Source organism: Gallinula chloropus (genome assembly GCF_964237585.1).
Source record: "Gallinula chloropus genome assembly, chromosome: 11".
Lineage (NCBI taxonomy): Eukaryota > Metazoa > Chordata > Aves > Gruiformes > Rallidae > Gallinula > Gallinula chloropus.
The window spans coordinates 19,970,483-19,985,404 of record NC_140096.1 but is presented as its reverse complement, the minus strand read 5'-3'; positions in this window follow the sequence as shown (position 1 = coordinate 19,985,404).

The window sequence follows — 14,922 nt, the reverse complement described above, 5'->3', positions numbered from 1 at the left end:
AACCACTGCACTGGCAGCAATGAAACTGTAGCTATTTGTGGCAGAGTTTAACGGAAAGAAAATTTAAATTATATTAACTGTTTGCAAGTCATTATTACAAAATAATTGCCGATTAAATTACAAAATAGAAATGTACTTTTTATATAACCCCTCTCAGAACAGGAAAATCAAAACAGTAAGTGTTGTCTCCTAAATTAGTAGGTGTTTATCTTCTTATCTCTTATTTCTGTACTCTGCTCTCAGATCTTGAAAGAAATATCTATGTCTCATGATATTAAACTTTATTTACGAGTTAAACCCCTAAAGTTTCTCAATTTACTGCACCTTTGGAAAAGCACCAGGTACAGAGTAGGTGAATATAATGACCCTGCAGCTGCAAACTGATCTCAAATGCCAGTTTGCCTTTTTGGGTTTGGAAAAATATACATAGAAAGGAAAAAAATCACCTAATGTAGAGACAGTATGTTTGAAATGTAACCTTTTGTACCATCAAGGGACTCTTTTATCTTTTAAGATAAACACAAACATCAGCGTCTAAGAGATTCCTAGAAAACTTTCCTAATGTAAGGAGAACCACCTGTGGAGAAGGCAAATAGACACAAGAAATGGTTGTAGGTCAAGGTGGTACCTTTATCATATTAACTTGTACAGTGAGAAACCAGAGACACGGTTTTTGGCACACAAAGTTGTAACAGAAATAAGACTCCTACACTAAATATACCCATAACGATCGTTCTCAGGTTGTAATTGCAATTAGACCAGCTGAGAAAGTTAGTGCTTGATATACACCTCTGGCCTGTAGCCTTAGCCCTGTGTGCATCCCACGATCACCAGCCATGGTAGCTACAACTGTAGTACCGCAAGGAAAGCAATGACATGTCCGCTTTTGAGGAGAGGGAGGCAGGATCTGAAACGCACCGTGTTTTACAGTTGCCTTAGAAGATGGCGAGAGGCAGAAAAAACCCCACTGAAAACTGAGGAAGTATTTGAGGGAACAGCTGCCCTACATTGAATTCCCATGGGGACCTTAAAGGAAACACCAGTGTGTGCTGTAAGGCATGGATGGTACCTTCAGCAGTGTGTTGGTGAGGCGCGGACACCCTGGGGAGCTGCTCTGCTGTGGGGAGCTGACTGCCGCACAGCACTGAGCCACAGGCACCACCTTTCCCTTGGCTGGGCACCCATGAGCTAGCACAAAAACAGGGAAAAGCTGGTATCAGTCCTCACATGCGTATCAGTCGGTGAAGCAGTGGTCAGGCGTCTTTCTTACAGGACAGACACACACATGGCCTTGCACCACTGCGCTGTCAGGAGGCCTTCATGCCACCTAAGCCTTCCTCCACTGAGGAGTGACTCCTTCACCTTGGGTTTTTGTTTTATTTTCTTAACAAAACGCACATACACGATGATCACAGGCTGAAGGCATCGGGCAACAGGCCGAGGGCAGGCGAGCGGGGCGGCCGTGGTCTCTGCCGTGGGGGCTCTCAGGGGTGAGGAGCAGGGCGGGAGGCGGCGGCCCGGACAGCCGCCGGTACCTCCCGGGGCTCCGCTCCGTCCCGTTCAGAGACTCGCTCCTCGAAAGGCGCGTGAAACCCCCAGACCCCGCACCGCCACGCCGCCTCCCTTCCCCCGCGGGCTGGCCGCCACGCAATGGCCCCGGCGGCTCCAGTGCCCCCTCGGCGTGAGGTGCCGGCGGACAACGGTGACCAACTGCCAGCGGTCCAGCTCCTGGAGAAGCGGGCGGTGCGGAGCCGCGCCGCGCCCCAGGGGCGGGTCCCCCCGCCGCTGCCCAGCGTGCGCCGCGCTCCGCCCCGGGGTGGCGGCGGGAAGGGCGCCCGGAGTGGGGGTGGTCGGCGGCTGCAGCAGCGGCCGGAGGGGTAAGCGGAGCCGGCCCGCGGCGGCCTGTGGGAGCTGGGTGCTGCCGGCGGAGGGCGTTCGCAGCTGCGGGAGGCGCTCCCTGGGCGGGGCAGGCGGCTGGGCTCGGTGCCCCGCTCCTTAACAGGGGAAGCAGCCGCGGGTGCTGAGCGCTGCGCTGACGGAGGGGGCTGGGGGCTCCTGCGGCGGGGAGCGGCAGCAGCGCGGCCCGTGTGGGGAAGGAGCCGCGGCCGGAGGCTGCTGCTCCCCTTGGTGCCAGTCGGGCCTGGCCCGCGCCCGCCGGGGCATCGTGGGGGAAGGGGGTAGAGCTGTTGCCGGCAGCTCCGGTGGGGCTGTCCGGAGCCCGCGGGCCCGCCGAGACGGGCTGGCGGGTGCTGGGCTTGCCTCAGGTCCTGGCCGGCCGGCCCTCCCCTCTGGCTGCTGGGGTGGCGGGCTCGGCCGGAGGGGCGCCACCCTCGCCTCCTCCCCCGGCCCGCACCGCGGGTCGCTGGGCCCGGTGGGGAGTTCTGACCTGATGAGCAGGCGGAGCAGGGCCCGGGGGTGGCAGGGGGCGTCTGCCCCGCACCCTCACCGAGGCGGGAGGCCGGGCGCAGCGCTGCCGGGGCAGGAGAGGGCGTCGGGCCCTGCCACCGCCTCTGTCCACCAGTTCCCGCTGCAACCGGCTCTCGGGCGCTGACCGGGGGCCGCCGCCAGCCTGGCGGAGCCTGGGCCCTTCCCGCGGGGCTCCTGTAGGCCGGCGGTGCCGTGATCCGGTTGGCGGTGGCTGCTGATACCGCTGGAGCTCGGGCGCCGAGCTGCGGGAGCGCGGCCTTAGGGCAGCCGCGTCCGTGGCAGTGCGGTGGGCTTGCGGTTTGCTTTATCCCCGCCGCAACAGGCGCAGCGCGGGGCAGTGACGCGAGGAGCGCTGGCTTCGAGCGCCCCTTGCATCGCGCTGCCTGTGTGAGCCGCTGCGCTGCCATCGCCTGGTGCTGCGCTTCATTCTGCATGGGCCGGGCGGAATGGACTAGTCCCATCTGATGAAAGGCTGTTTAAACACCCTGTTTAACTTATCCAAGCGTCTCTTTCTTTCCCCTGTGTGACACACCCCTGCTGCCGCTGTGGATCAATACACACCTCCTGTCACGTTGCCCTTTGCGTGCTCGTCTCTGCAGAATTAAGATATCCCCCCAGCCCGGAGCTCTCCCTCAGCTCTGCTGGTGGAACCGCTCAGGCCTGCGCTGTGCATGAGGGCAGGGGAACCAGCTGCCTGAGAAGTCCCCTCCAAACCCCCATTTCTTTCTCTTTTTTCCCTCCAAGGTAGATCTCTTCCCGGATCCAGTGATGGTGTGGTGCTGGAGACATGCCCAGGCCCTGGCATGAGTGACCAGCTGGGAAACTGGGCATGGTAAGAGCTGTTTGAGCTGGCAGGGCTGTGAGGAGATGGAGGGGCACCTTTGGATCAAGTTATTCTTACTACTTGCGTGTCTCTCATATGGGCCACAGGGATGTTTCAGGTTAGGTACTGACAGGCTGTCAGTGTTTCCCTGAAGTCTAATTTTGTATTAAAGTATCAACTTGGGTGACATGTTTTAGGGTGTTCTAAGATAATTTAGCCCAGGTAAAAAGGATGGTGAAGATATTCAGAAAAATTGCTTCAGAGTTACTGATCTACCCTCCTGGTTTTCTTTAAGGCTACAGAAGGGTGATTTTCATAGGGGTTTCTGTTCCAGTGCTGTGGGGACTGTGTTAAAGTGGTGATAGAAAGCAAACTGAAAGGAGTCAATCCACTCTGTGTGTGGCACTGGCCTATTTAAGGCTCTGTGTGGGTTTGGGGTTGATATCTTTTACATGGGAGAGTGTTAGGAGATTGCAACAAAAAGTACTTGGTGTCTGCTGAAGGTGCCTCATCGTGAGAGACTGAGAGCTCTTATACTTTGTATAAGAAAGGTGACCGAGAGGCACATGAATTATAGCATGTAAGAGGGGAAAAAACACCCCAGAACCACCTAGATGTTTTGTGGTTGCGATCAGCTTGAATCTCTTCTAAAATCCTGTATTATTTTAGGCTCCTGAGACACGGGAGGTTACTGGGTTTCACAGCAAACCTGGGAATTGATCACGCATCTGTAGAGTCACAGGTCAGTATCTTGGGTCTTTTTATACCTTAGTAACACCTTTTAAAAATATTTATTTATTTCAAATCTGTATCTCAGAGTTACAGGAGTGTGTGGTCACAGAAGAAAGGCATGCAGGTAGCAAAGGACTGTTGAGTCTGTAGTTCATTGTCTTTAACACTAATGCAAGAGCAAGTGTGTTTCTGATGTTCTAATCATGGCAGAATGGTTAAAGGGAAATACTAATTTGGTAAAGGGGTCAAATGTCAGATTCTTTGTGATTTGTCAGTTGGAACAGTTAAAACCTAAAGTTAATCACCTATTAATATGTCAGGGTTGACTCCAAAAGGCCATGCTGCTGAGGAACAAGCCAATGGTTGAGCTGGTAAATAATTCTGTGCTTTGTGATGTTACGTGAAGAGCTCCTGGCTATGAAGAAGAGTGGGGAAGAGCAAGAGTGTAGTAGTCTGCACTGGCAAACCACTAAAGCTTACTGAGCTTGGTGAAGAGATTTTTGGGCTTAATTTTAGGTGGTTTATTGCAGTAGTAGGAATGTGGTTGCAGCCATGATGATGGAAGGCTGTAAGTGGAGAAAGATTTACAAGGGCAGGATAATATCCATTGGTTTAATAGAAGATGTACTTGCAAAATGGAGCAAGCTTTTGGGTACAGCAGCTCTTCTTTAGGCTTACCTTTCATGTCTCTGTGGGTCTCAGCAGCAATGTCCTGGATGTTTCAACCTGCAGCACCTCAAATCTTAGTGCACTGAGAAAAGTGTAGGTCATAGTAACACATGGATAGCTTTATGAAGTTCTTTATCTTAATGCACAGTGGGCAGAAAGGATTCTAAAGACTATTTGCTTTTTCAGTTTTGTAGTAGGTACTTGGGGTGTGTCTGCTTTGCTTCTGTGAGATACTGAAGAGGTCTGTGTATATACATACACAGACACACACAGCTGTATTCAGAGATTAGTTGTGAGATCCTATGTCAGCCCTGCCTGACAAAGCTGTGGTTAACTCTGAGTGCTCTTGGCAGCAGTTCCCTAACAGGAGTGGTTCAGTGCTGCAGTCTGTGCTGTAGCTGCTGCTTACAGAGATTTTATTATTATTCATAGAATCATTTTTGTTGGAAAAGGCCTTTAAGATCATCAAGTCCAACTGTATTTAGCTTTTCCTTCAGTACATAGGTGTTTCTTTTCTTCATCAATCTGGATAATGTCACCCACCCTCTTTACCAGACAGCTCCTTGCACTGCACTTGTCTTCCCCTCTAGATTGCCAGGCTGATGGCAAACAGGCGTTCCTCAGCCATATAGTTTGTGACCTGTGACAACCACCTTACAGGCTTTTTTTCACCTTGCATCAGTGGAAGCTTTTATGTGGTGCTCCTGCAGTTCTCTGTGTATATATATTATCCCTCCCTCCTTTGTCTTGGTCTGTATTTATGTCAAAATGGTGGCTAAAAGAAATAAAAATATAGTATATATACAGCATTAAAATATATGAACCGTTATTTGTTCCTAGATACTGAGATGTTGTTGAAGAAGCTGGTACAGATGGTGGTTTGCCAGCTTCTGCTCTCTTTTCCTTGAAGTTAGGCCAGACAAACCCTTGCTAACTAGTGGAAGCCTCTCTGTAAGCTTTTCGGGCACTTAAGCCTCTAAGGGGAAAAAAACCCCTTTGTGATTATCCTGTTTGTACTGGGTATAGAGATAATGATATATGTTCATGCATATAAACTTAATTCCTTCAATTAAAAAATTGGCCTTTTACTGTCTTGATTTCCTGAGAAATTGGTGTGGGTGAGTTAAAAGTTGTAAGTATTTTCAATGTGGTTGGCACTGAAATTGGGAGATGATCTCAGGAGCTGCCCAGACTCTTTGAAAGATACATGGTTTCTTACTGTTCAGTGTGAAATAGGTGCAGTAACTGCCCTAATTGAGGCTAGTAAAGTGAACCCTTTCCCATCCATGTACCTGTTTGCTTAAGCATATTGAGGGATGCATCTGTTTAAAGTGCTGTGCTTAATGTGGTATTCTAAAAGAAAACTTGCAATTTGTGAGCTTAATTTCAGCAGCCTAATAGCTTACCTCTGTAAGTACTTAGCAGGGTGTACTCGCTTTGGGTATTTTTTCCCAGCAGGTAATTTCTAAACTGTGAGCCTGAAAGATACCTCTGTGTTGGAAATAACAGTTCCTATCACTGACTTTTTCAGTGTAGATGTGTAGATAGACCTTCATGCAATTTGCATGAGCCTTTTCTTTTAATGTGTCCACATCTGGACACTTGAAGCTGATTAAATGGAGCACACATTAACAGAATTCATCAATTTTTAAGGAAGCAAGCATTTGATCTGAAAGATGTTTCTCTGAGAGTCAGTGAACTCTAGTTTTGGCAAAACTGCATGAATCCTGCAGCTAGGAGTGCTCTTCTGAACATGCTGTCCCCAGAAGAGCATGCTAAGAATGAGTTCGGTCAAAGGTGTGGTGTCAGTTTGTGAGCCCCTGATGGCACAGCAGGAGGAGACATTTGAAGGTGGGGTGTTCAAGCCTGACTGACAACCCAGTGTGAACTTCAGAAGAGGTAGTCTAGTATGCCAGAGTACAGAGAGACATTCTCATGAGTATAATGGTGTTTGGTAGTGACCTGGGGTCTCATTTGCTTGGCAGCTTGTCTGTGTTGGTATAAATACATGGCAAACTGACCTGCTAAGTCTGATTCTGCTTCTTCTGTGACAGGTGACTTTTGATACAACCAGACATCTTAGTGAAGGATAAAAAAGGAGAAGCCTGGAAAGACTAAAGCTACAAGAACAAGAGCACGTTCAAAAAAAGGGGAAATGAGAGGGGTTTGAAAGGTGAGAGTATCTTCAGAGAATGTCCCATTTTGTTGAGATTTGTTACACTACCTCATGCCATGTAAAATCCAGGAATACTGGCTGCTGTAAAAAAACAGGCCTTGATGAAATGAGAACTTGAAGCAATGCTATCTAGTTTTTAATTTATATGTAAGGAATCGTATGAGGAGTTCTGAGTTATGAGAAAGGTTGGACTAAGACATCCTGAACTCCCTTTCGGATTAGATTATTGTGTGATTCTGTGGGCCTGGAGTGAAACTGGGAGAGCTGTTGCTCTCAAGTAGCTCTGAGGCTTGATGGCTTAAGATTCTGCATGTGGGCTTATTGTATTGCTCAGTGCTGCAGCATCACAAACTAATGTCTTTATGCCCTGAAGTAGAATTAATGTGACGTACACTTCTAGGTGCCTTTCAGTTGACTGGAAAGTCAAAAGCTAGAGATGAACACTTCCCTGTCTTTCCCTCTGTCCCTTTTTAGGTGTTATGTTTTCATTATTATTATTGTTATGGCAGCATTCTTAAAGCTTGTATTTGAGTAATGGTAATATATCAAAGTCTTAATTCAGTAGATAATGTGTTTGGATGGCGTAGTGAACTGTCACCAGTAATTAATCATGTTACACACTTCCATATCTCGAGGAAATCCCAATACTTAGAATATGCAGCAGAGACAGTTCAATAGGTGAAGCAAAAACTGCACACACAAGCAAAGCAAGACAAGGGATTCCTTCCCCGCTGCCCCCGGGCAGGCAGGTGTTCAGCCATCCCCAGGGCAGCAGGGCTCCAGCACACGTCACGGAGACTTGGGAAGGCACCATCGCTCTGAGTGTGTCCCCCCTTCCTTCCCCTTCCCCACCTGTCCATGCTGAGCATGACGTCACACGGCACGGGATGTCCCTCTGGGCAGCTGGGCTCAGCTGTCCCGGCTGCGTCCCCTCCCGACTCCTCGCGCACCCCCAGCTACTCGCGGGTGGGGTGGGGTGAGGAGCAGAAGAGGCCTCGGCTCTGTGTGAGCACCGCTCAGCAGGGGCGACACATCCCTGGGGGATCAGCACAGCTTTCGGCACAAGTCTAACCCCCAGCCTGTACTAGATATGGTGAAGAAAACTCTCTACCCCAGCCAAAGCCAGCAGAACAGCTTCAACTTTAATTTTTAGAACAGTGGAAATAGTCTTGTAATAATTCTTAAACGGGACCCTCATGCTAATTTGTAGGGGAGATTTAACTTAAGCATTATATCCAAATCATCACTCTTATTTGTGTCCTTGGAGGCAAACAACAATGTGAGACTGTCATCTTGGCAATGCATATAAAGAAAACCCTAGAATACAAACCATTTGAAGAGACAAAGAGTTTTCTAAATGTGTGCATCAGTTGGATGCATGTCATCTCTGTGCTGTGGTTTTTTAATGTTACTCTAACAAACAAGATTTCTTGTTAGCCACATGCAGATTCTTGGCGAGTAGTTGCTTATTATTAGCACTTCAAAGACTTGCATCCAGTTCCCCAGGATTCAAAATGTAAAACAAGTGTCATCTAAATTGTCCCATATTGATAATTGCCTAGAAAAAGACGTGGTGCTGAAAAGAAGGTCAAGAGAGGAAAAAGAAAGCTAAGCTCGAGAGGAGAGAAGAGAGGCAGATAGATGGAGATGAGAAACATCCCCCAAAGCAGCAGAAGGTACCAGCTGAAGAACAGCAGTGGCCAGAGAATATGCCTGAATGGGAAGAAAGGAAATCCCTGCTAGCTCAGAGAAGAGTGGAGTCTGTCAGACTGCTTACAGTGCTGTTAAGCCGTGTGAAAGTAAGACTATTTTAAAACATTTTAATTTTTGAAGGATATTTATTAGAGCTTGAACAATTCACTAGACATGTGAATGCCTTGGGACTGACAATGCTGAGAAGGCCTGAGGTCTAAGTGTTGTGACAGTCTGCTCTCAGTCTTGTCCTGAGAGCCAAGGTAGTGCATTTCCACTCAGAAACTGCCTGTGAGAGGCCTATTGGAGGCCTTGTCATTACTGGGTAAAAACAGGGCTGCAAGTGCTGTGTCAGCTGTATGAGACTTGACCCAGCCTTGTAAACAAGGAGTTTCAAGGTGGGGATGCAAATGATGCCATGACTGCTTAGTTTGGTCTCAGGTCTGCAAGTGCTGGAGTTAAAATGACGTGGATTATGCCTGTTGCATTTCTGATAGCCTCTCTTGTGTGACCAGTGTGAAGCTGTCGAGTTTCTCTTTGATTCAGCTAATGTCTTGACAGAATCAGCAGAGGAGTGTTAAAAATTCACAGATGAATGTTTGGAGGTTTATTTTAGTGCTTTGGACTAAAAACCCAATTTCTAAATGAAAACCAGGGGTTTAATTTCTCAGGGCTGCTAACATGGCTTTGTCTTCACTGTTTGCTAAGTGAAAATCTGCTTGTGGCTTTTCAGACGTGCATGTTTCCCCCATCTTTAATGTTAGAGACTTCTAAAGGGCTGTAACTGGTTAAGAGCTGAAGGCAGAGGCCACTCTGCCTGACTTCTAGGGCCCCGTAACCTCTGACACATGTTGCCTTAGTTACAAAGGCGATTTGTTCAATAAACTTCTGTTTTCTTCTTGGTTTCACCTCTTGGAAAGCTTTGGATTGGTTGTGTTTGGACCCATCTAAAACAATGTATAAGAAAGTGATTTATTCTAAATAAAATACTCGACCTACAAAAGTGCAGTAATGTGACTGCTGCACACGATGCTGGTGGTGATTCTGTCATCAAAGAAAGAATAAGGATTTTGTTAGGTGGTTGCAGTGAGATAAAGGAATTGATTGGAAGGATCACTTGAGAATGCAGCTTCTTGAGATGATGAAATATAGTTGGTTCTCACTTAGGAAGGGTGAGGTAGTACGATTGAGCTCTGAATGAAGGCAGACTTACCCCTCACCTGTATAGTTCTCTTGGCTGTGGGACTGCTGGCTTAGGAGTTTGCAGATTAGCACTCCATAGCACTCAGTGGATGTACATAACCATTTTCCTGACTTTTTATTTGAAGGACTTTGTGCAGTTGGCAAGTCAAAAAGTGGATCCTTCATTGGATGTAAGGAAGGACAATTGCTTTCCTGAAACAGCACTAAACGACATACGTCAGGAACGGATTAATTCCCATTGTCATACGCACAAAGAGGTGAAACATAAGGAAGAGATTTGGTGCCCGTTAACCCAAAAAGGTCACAGCTCATATAGTGAGGAAGATGGGAGTAACTTCTATTCATCTACTTGTCACATAGTGAGGACAGTGTTAAATGATCCCTCTGCAGCCCTGAGCTCTGACAGACTGCCTGGCGGAGACACGCATCGCTCCTTCGGCTGTGGGTCCTTGCTGATTACAGTTACTCAAGACTGCAGGGTCATCGAATCCCTTGATGGAAGGGACTACCAGACGTTGGATGTAGTTCACACACAGGCAGTGTCTGATGAAGATGGTTGCAAAAAGCAAAAGGTTTATGAGACTGATGAATTCATCCATTATTTACTAAACTACTATCAGACACCAGGCTATGCACGTGTGTGCTTGGAGCCAAAAAACACTACGAACAAGTGCTGGTGGAAGAGAGTGGTGTCTGATGATGACAGTGGTTTTCACATCAGCTTGAGTGACAAACCTGGTCAGCAGTTCAGAGAACTGAGTCCTGTGCAAAACCTCAACGAGAGGAATAGTAGCAGTGAAGGTAATTACAGACTGGTGATCGCTGTTGAGGAGCTGGAGTCAGCAGATGTGTTAGAAAACAATACCCATGGGGGTAAGCTTGCAGAAAAGTTGGAAGTGCAGAGGAATGACTCACTTGCTGTTCATCACTTACCACATGCTGGACTGAATCGTTCTTTGGATTGCGTTGCTGTTACTCATGATGAGGAATTTGAAAAAGAAGATGGTAGTGATGAAGGTACTGTACTGCACAAGGCATGCAGTTCTGCTTGCAGATTAAAGGATTTGTTGGAAGAGATCAGTGATTCTGAGTACTTCAGAGGGGCACATAGCGGCTCAGTGAAGAGAACAGAAAGGAGGTGTGAAGAAACTTACAGCAATTGCAATAAAGGGTGCTTGCCTGAAAGAGCTGGGCAAAGGAAATTACTGGTTTACCTTAGAAATGTAACGCTGGAGGGTCAAGAGAAGGAAAGCAGCAAATGCAGCTGTTGTTTGAATTCTGTCCATGAGGGCTTCGCAAGGCGGTGTGAACATAAGCTTAAAAAGTCATGCAAGAGGTCTAGTAGTAAATTAAGACACAAAGGAGAGAAAAGTGAGAGACAATCCAAGGAAGAGGAGAGAAATGCTTGCAAAATGAAGAGAAAGCGAAAAGAGCTTTCTGCTGATCTTGTAGCTGATGAACGTGGCTTTTCAGAGACTGACAGTTGCATGCAGCTGGAGTCGCTCAGAAAGATACAAAGGAAATGTAAGAAAATATTCCACAACAAAGTGAAATTCAAGACACTCCACACTGCTATGGCAGCACCAGGTGTCACCCCTCATGATGGCTTGCCACTTCAGGACACCCTCCAGAGGACAGGTGAGAAAGAGGGACACCAAAACTAAGGGGACTGAATTTGACCGGTCTCTGACAGGTGAGGTTGGTTACCACAGATCTTACAGTGATGATGGTTTTTTTAAAGTAATTTAAAAAAGTATAAACACAGTGTAAAAAGAGAGTGTGACTACTCTGCAGTTAGAGGTTTGTTTGGTTTAGCTCAGAATCACGCAGCTGCCATCGAAGAGTTGTGTCTACTCACTTAGATAGCAAAGTATCTGTGGTGGGCATCAGCACATAGGTGGTTATTCTCTTAACCTGCATGCTAACAGCTCAACATGATGTAGACAGCTAAAATGTTGTTAGGCAACCCAATGTGTGGTACATCTGGGTGGGAAGTGCTGTCTGGTCAGTCATCGGATCTCCATACAGGATTGTTACATTTCTGCCTATTGCTCCTCACAGCCCTTTCACAGGTTACTGTGCCTTGTTGGGGAGTACCTCACAGTTGCCTCCCCATATCCTTTCCCTCCCTGTCCCCCAACAAACTCATAAACACTTTTTCATATACTTATCTACAGGAGATGAAAGGAAATTAATGTTGAGAAGAGAGATGGATGCAGATGTCAGAGGATGCCCTCTATTTCCTCTTGAGATAATTCAGACAAACCCCTGCTCAGATACTTTCTGTGGAGCAGAGCCCAGAAGAGGATCCTGAATAGCTACTGTATAATAGCTCTTTAAGTTTTCATGTACACGTGAGAGAAGAAAGACCTTTGACCATTAACAGGTATATGAAATACTGGATTTTTTTTTTTTTTGCTTAGGTAATTCCTTTGGTTAGAATCTCTTAACTGGTGTAGTGAGCCACAAAACCAGAATCTTGGGTTTGCCTTTTCAGATAATAGAGGACCAAAACTTTCCCCAGGGCCAAACCAAACTTTAATGGACCAGTTACTAAGAATTTGAAAGGCTGGGGGTTGAACCTTGGGTGTGTGATATTCTGATTGAATGTAGAGAACATGTAAATATCAAAGTTAAAAGTTTTTAGTGATGATGAGTCATTGGAAAAAAGCATAGCTATGTAAATCCTAGAGCAAGCATATGAAGTGCCTCCTCAATCAGATTGTGAAAGTAATGGGACGGGAGGGTGTGGGGGACATTTATACTTAATCCTGGGAAATAATAGATTTCCAGATAAGGAAAAAAAATCCCATCTTTTGTAAAAACCACACTGGAAAAATCCTTCTTTTCTATTTGCTAATCTAGAGCAAACTTGCTGGTCACTTGCTGGTGTTTGGTAGGACAGGTTTCCCTGAAGCTGTGCTAGATGCAGTGCTTCCAGGAATCCGAAGGCCTGAGCAACGCTCCGAGTGTTAGACAGTGCAGGGGCAGTGCTGGTCAGCGTGCTGACAGGCCCTGTGTATGCGTGGGTTGAAGATTCATTCACACAGTTTCAAGATGTGCCCTTTTGAAGGCATGTGCAGCAGGATAGCTACTTAGTGTGAGTTTGCTTGCAAATAATTTCCAGAGGAATTGTCAGATGTTGTCAGGTATGTGCTACGTGTAGGTAAAAATGTGAAAACGCAGTCTAGGAGCTTAAGTTCTATCCACAGTTACTCAGCTGGCTGTATTTACAACACAGCCACAGTTGCTTTTGGACAAAGTCCCTGAGCAAGATACAGAGGACCAGTTCAAAGTTCAATGCACTGATTATTTCAGCTTTCCTTTTGGTATGCTTTATTTATTACATGTCTATTACTAAGTTAATGTGTTGCTGTTGCCTTTATTACATAGACTCTTATCCTTGTTTGTAACTTCTGCTCTAATAAATAATGATAATAAAGAGAAAGTTGTAATTGTTTGTGGTAGATAGGTTTTTCCCCCAGTGTTCAATGCTGGTAACTCCTACAGGCTTCTAAGCAAGGTCATATCAGACTTCTCTGTGCACATGTTGAGATGTGGAGTGCCTTTTCAGGGTTGTGAATGACAAATGGTTGCTGTTCAGAGCACTGTTAATCTATGACTTCTATCCTAAAAAGATCTTATTTTCTCGACATAAATATTTTCTGACTATTTTGGAGAACATTTATGCCCCTGCTATGTCCTCTTTTTAGTATTTTATACAGTTACAGTGAAGATCAACTATTGTATTTGTTGACCACATAAAACATAACAGTTGCACTGATGACAAACCAAGGGTCTGTTTTTTTTTCTCTATGCAGTATTTGCAGATTAAAGATGACAAAACTTCCTCCTCTGTCAGTCTATAGACAGTTCCATGTGCATAAGTACCCATTTCCCATGAGACAGGCCTTTCGATTCCAGGTGAGGAAGTATTTCTGTTTGTTAGTCTGGGTGAGCAGGAACTAAAGGTTTCCTCTGGGGTATGTTTCCAGTGTTTTATCCAAGTGTTACCAGGATATTCAGTAACAAATCAAAACCACCAGTTCTTATATTGCTTCTTGCATTCCCCTATACTGACTGAAATTGATAAAGCAATTCCTCTGTCTCCAAGTCCAGGTTCCATGTAAAACATTGTTGGTAAATAAAATACCTGTGCACTTCAAAATGGGAGACACCACTGCAATGGTCATGCCAGAACAGAACACCTGGGTTTCCTGTTTGCTTACTGGTGGCATCATTTAGGACCTGTTTTCAGGTGTTTTAATATTAATTCTTTACTTTTCCTGTCGCTTAATTTGAGCCCCATCCTTTCATACGCTGGACTGTTCAGCACCATTTTATTATCTTTGAAGACACACGTAACACTTTGCTTTGGAACTTACCAAAATACAGAGCTTAGTACATAAAATTTCACTAGCTATAGGAATAAACATGTCTGGCATGAAAGCTACAGAATATTTAGACAATTAGAACATTTATTAAGTGAAAAGATACATTCAAAGCAGCATTTGTATGGCTGGCTGTTGCTGAACTGTAGCAATGCTGGCACAACTCCATGCCTTTCAGTTTGAGTCTGGTGTGTGCTGTTGTACTCGGCTGCTGTTTCCAGAAGGTTTGGGGGCTTTTTTATGGAGACAGTTTACTCTGACATGTATGAAGTAGGCCCCCAAGGCTCAAGGTTTTGCAATTAAATCTGACTTTCTGGACAGAGCTGGTGAGAACAGGGGTCTTCTCAGGGGAGCTGGCTGAACCAAGCTTGTTACGGGAAGGGCAGGGCCACTTGGCTGTACCTTGTGCTGAAGTCAGAATCCCACAGGCTTGTTTTAGAGCAGAAACACACAATGCCCGTTACCACCTCAGTCAACCTGCTTGAAATACAAGAGTACAGTAATTATGATATAAAGCCCTTTTTTAACCTAGAGATTCCAGGCAGGGCATGGGGACGCCTCACCTTTTGTAAAACCCCTTATGTAACTGGACATGAGCATTCATTGCTGAGCTTTTTTTGTGTGTTGAACTGCAACAGCTTAAGTAAGAGCTAATAAAGATCATTAAGAGCAGGTAGGTGCAAGATGAAAGAATACCTGAACTTTACAAAAGCAGTTGACAATATGCCAGAGCTGGTTGGAACTGAGATGCTGCTCAATTGTTTTGCTTTGTCCTGGGGCACTTGGTCTTCGTGATAGACACAAGTAAT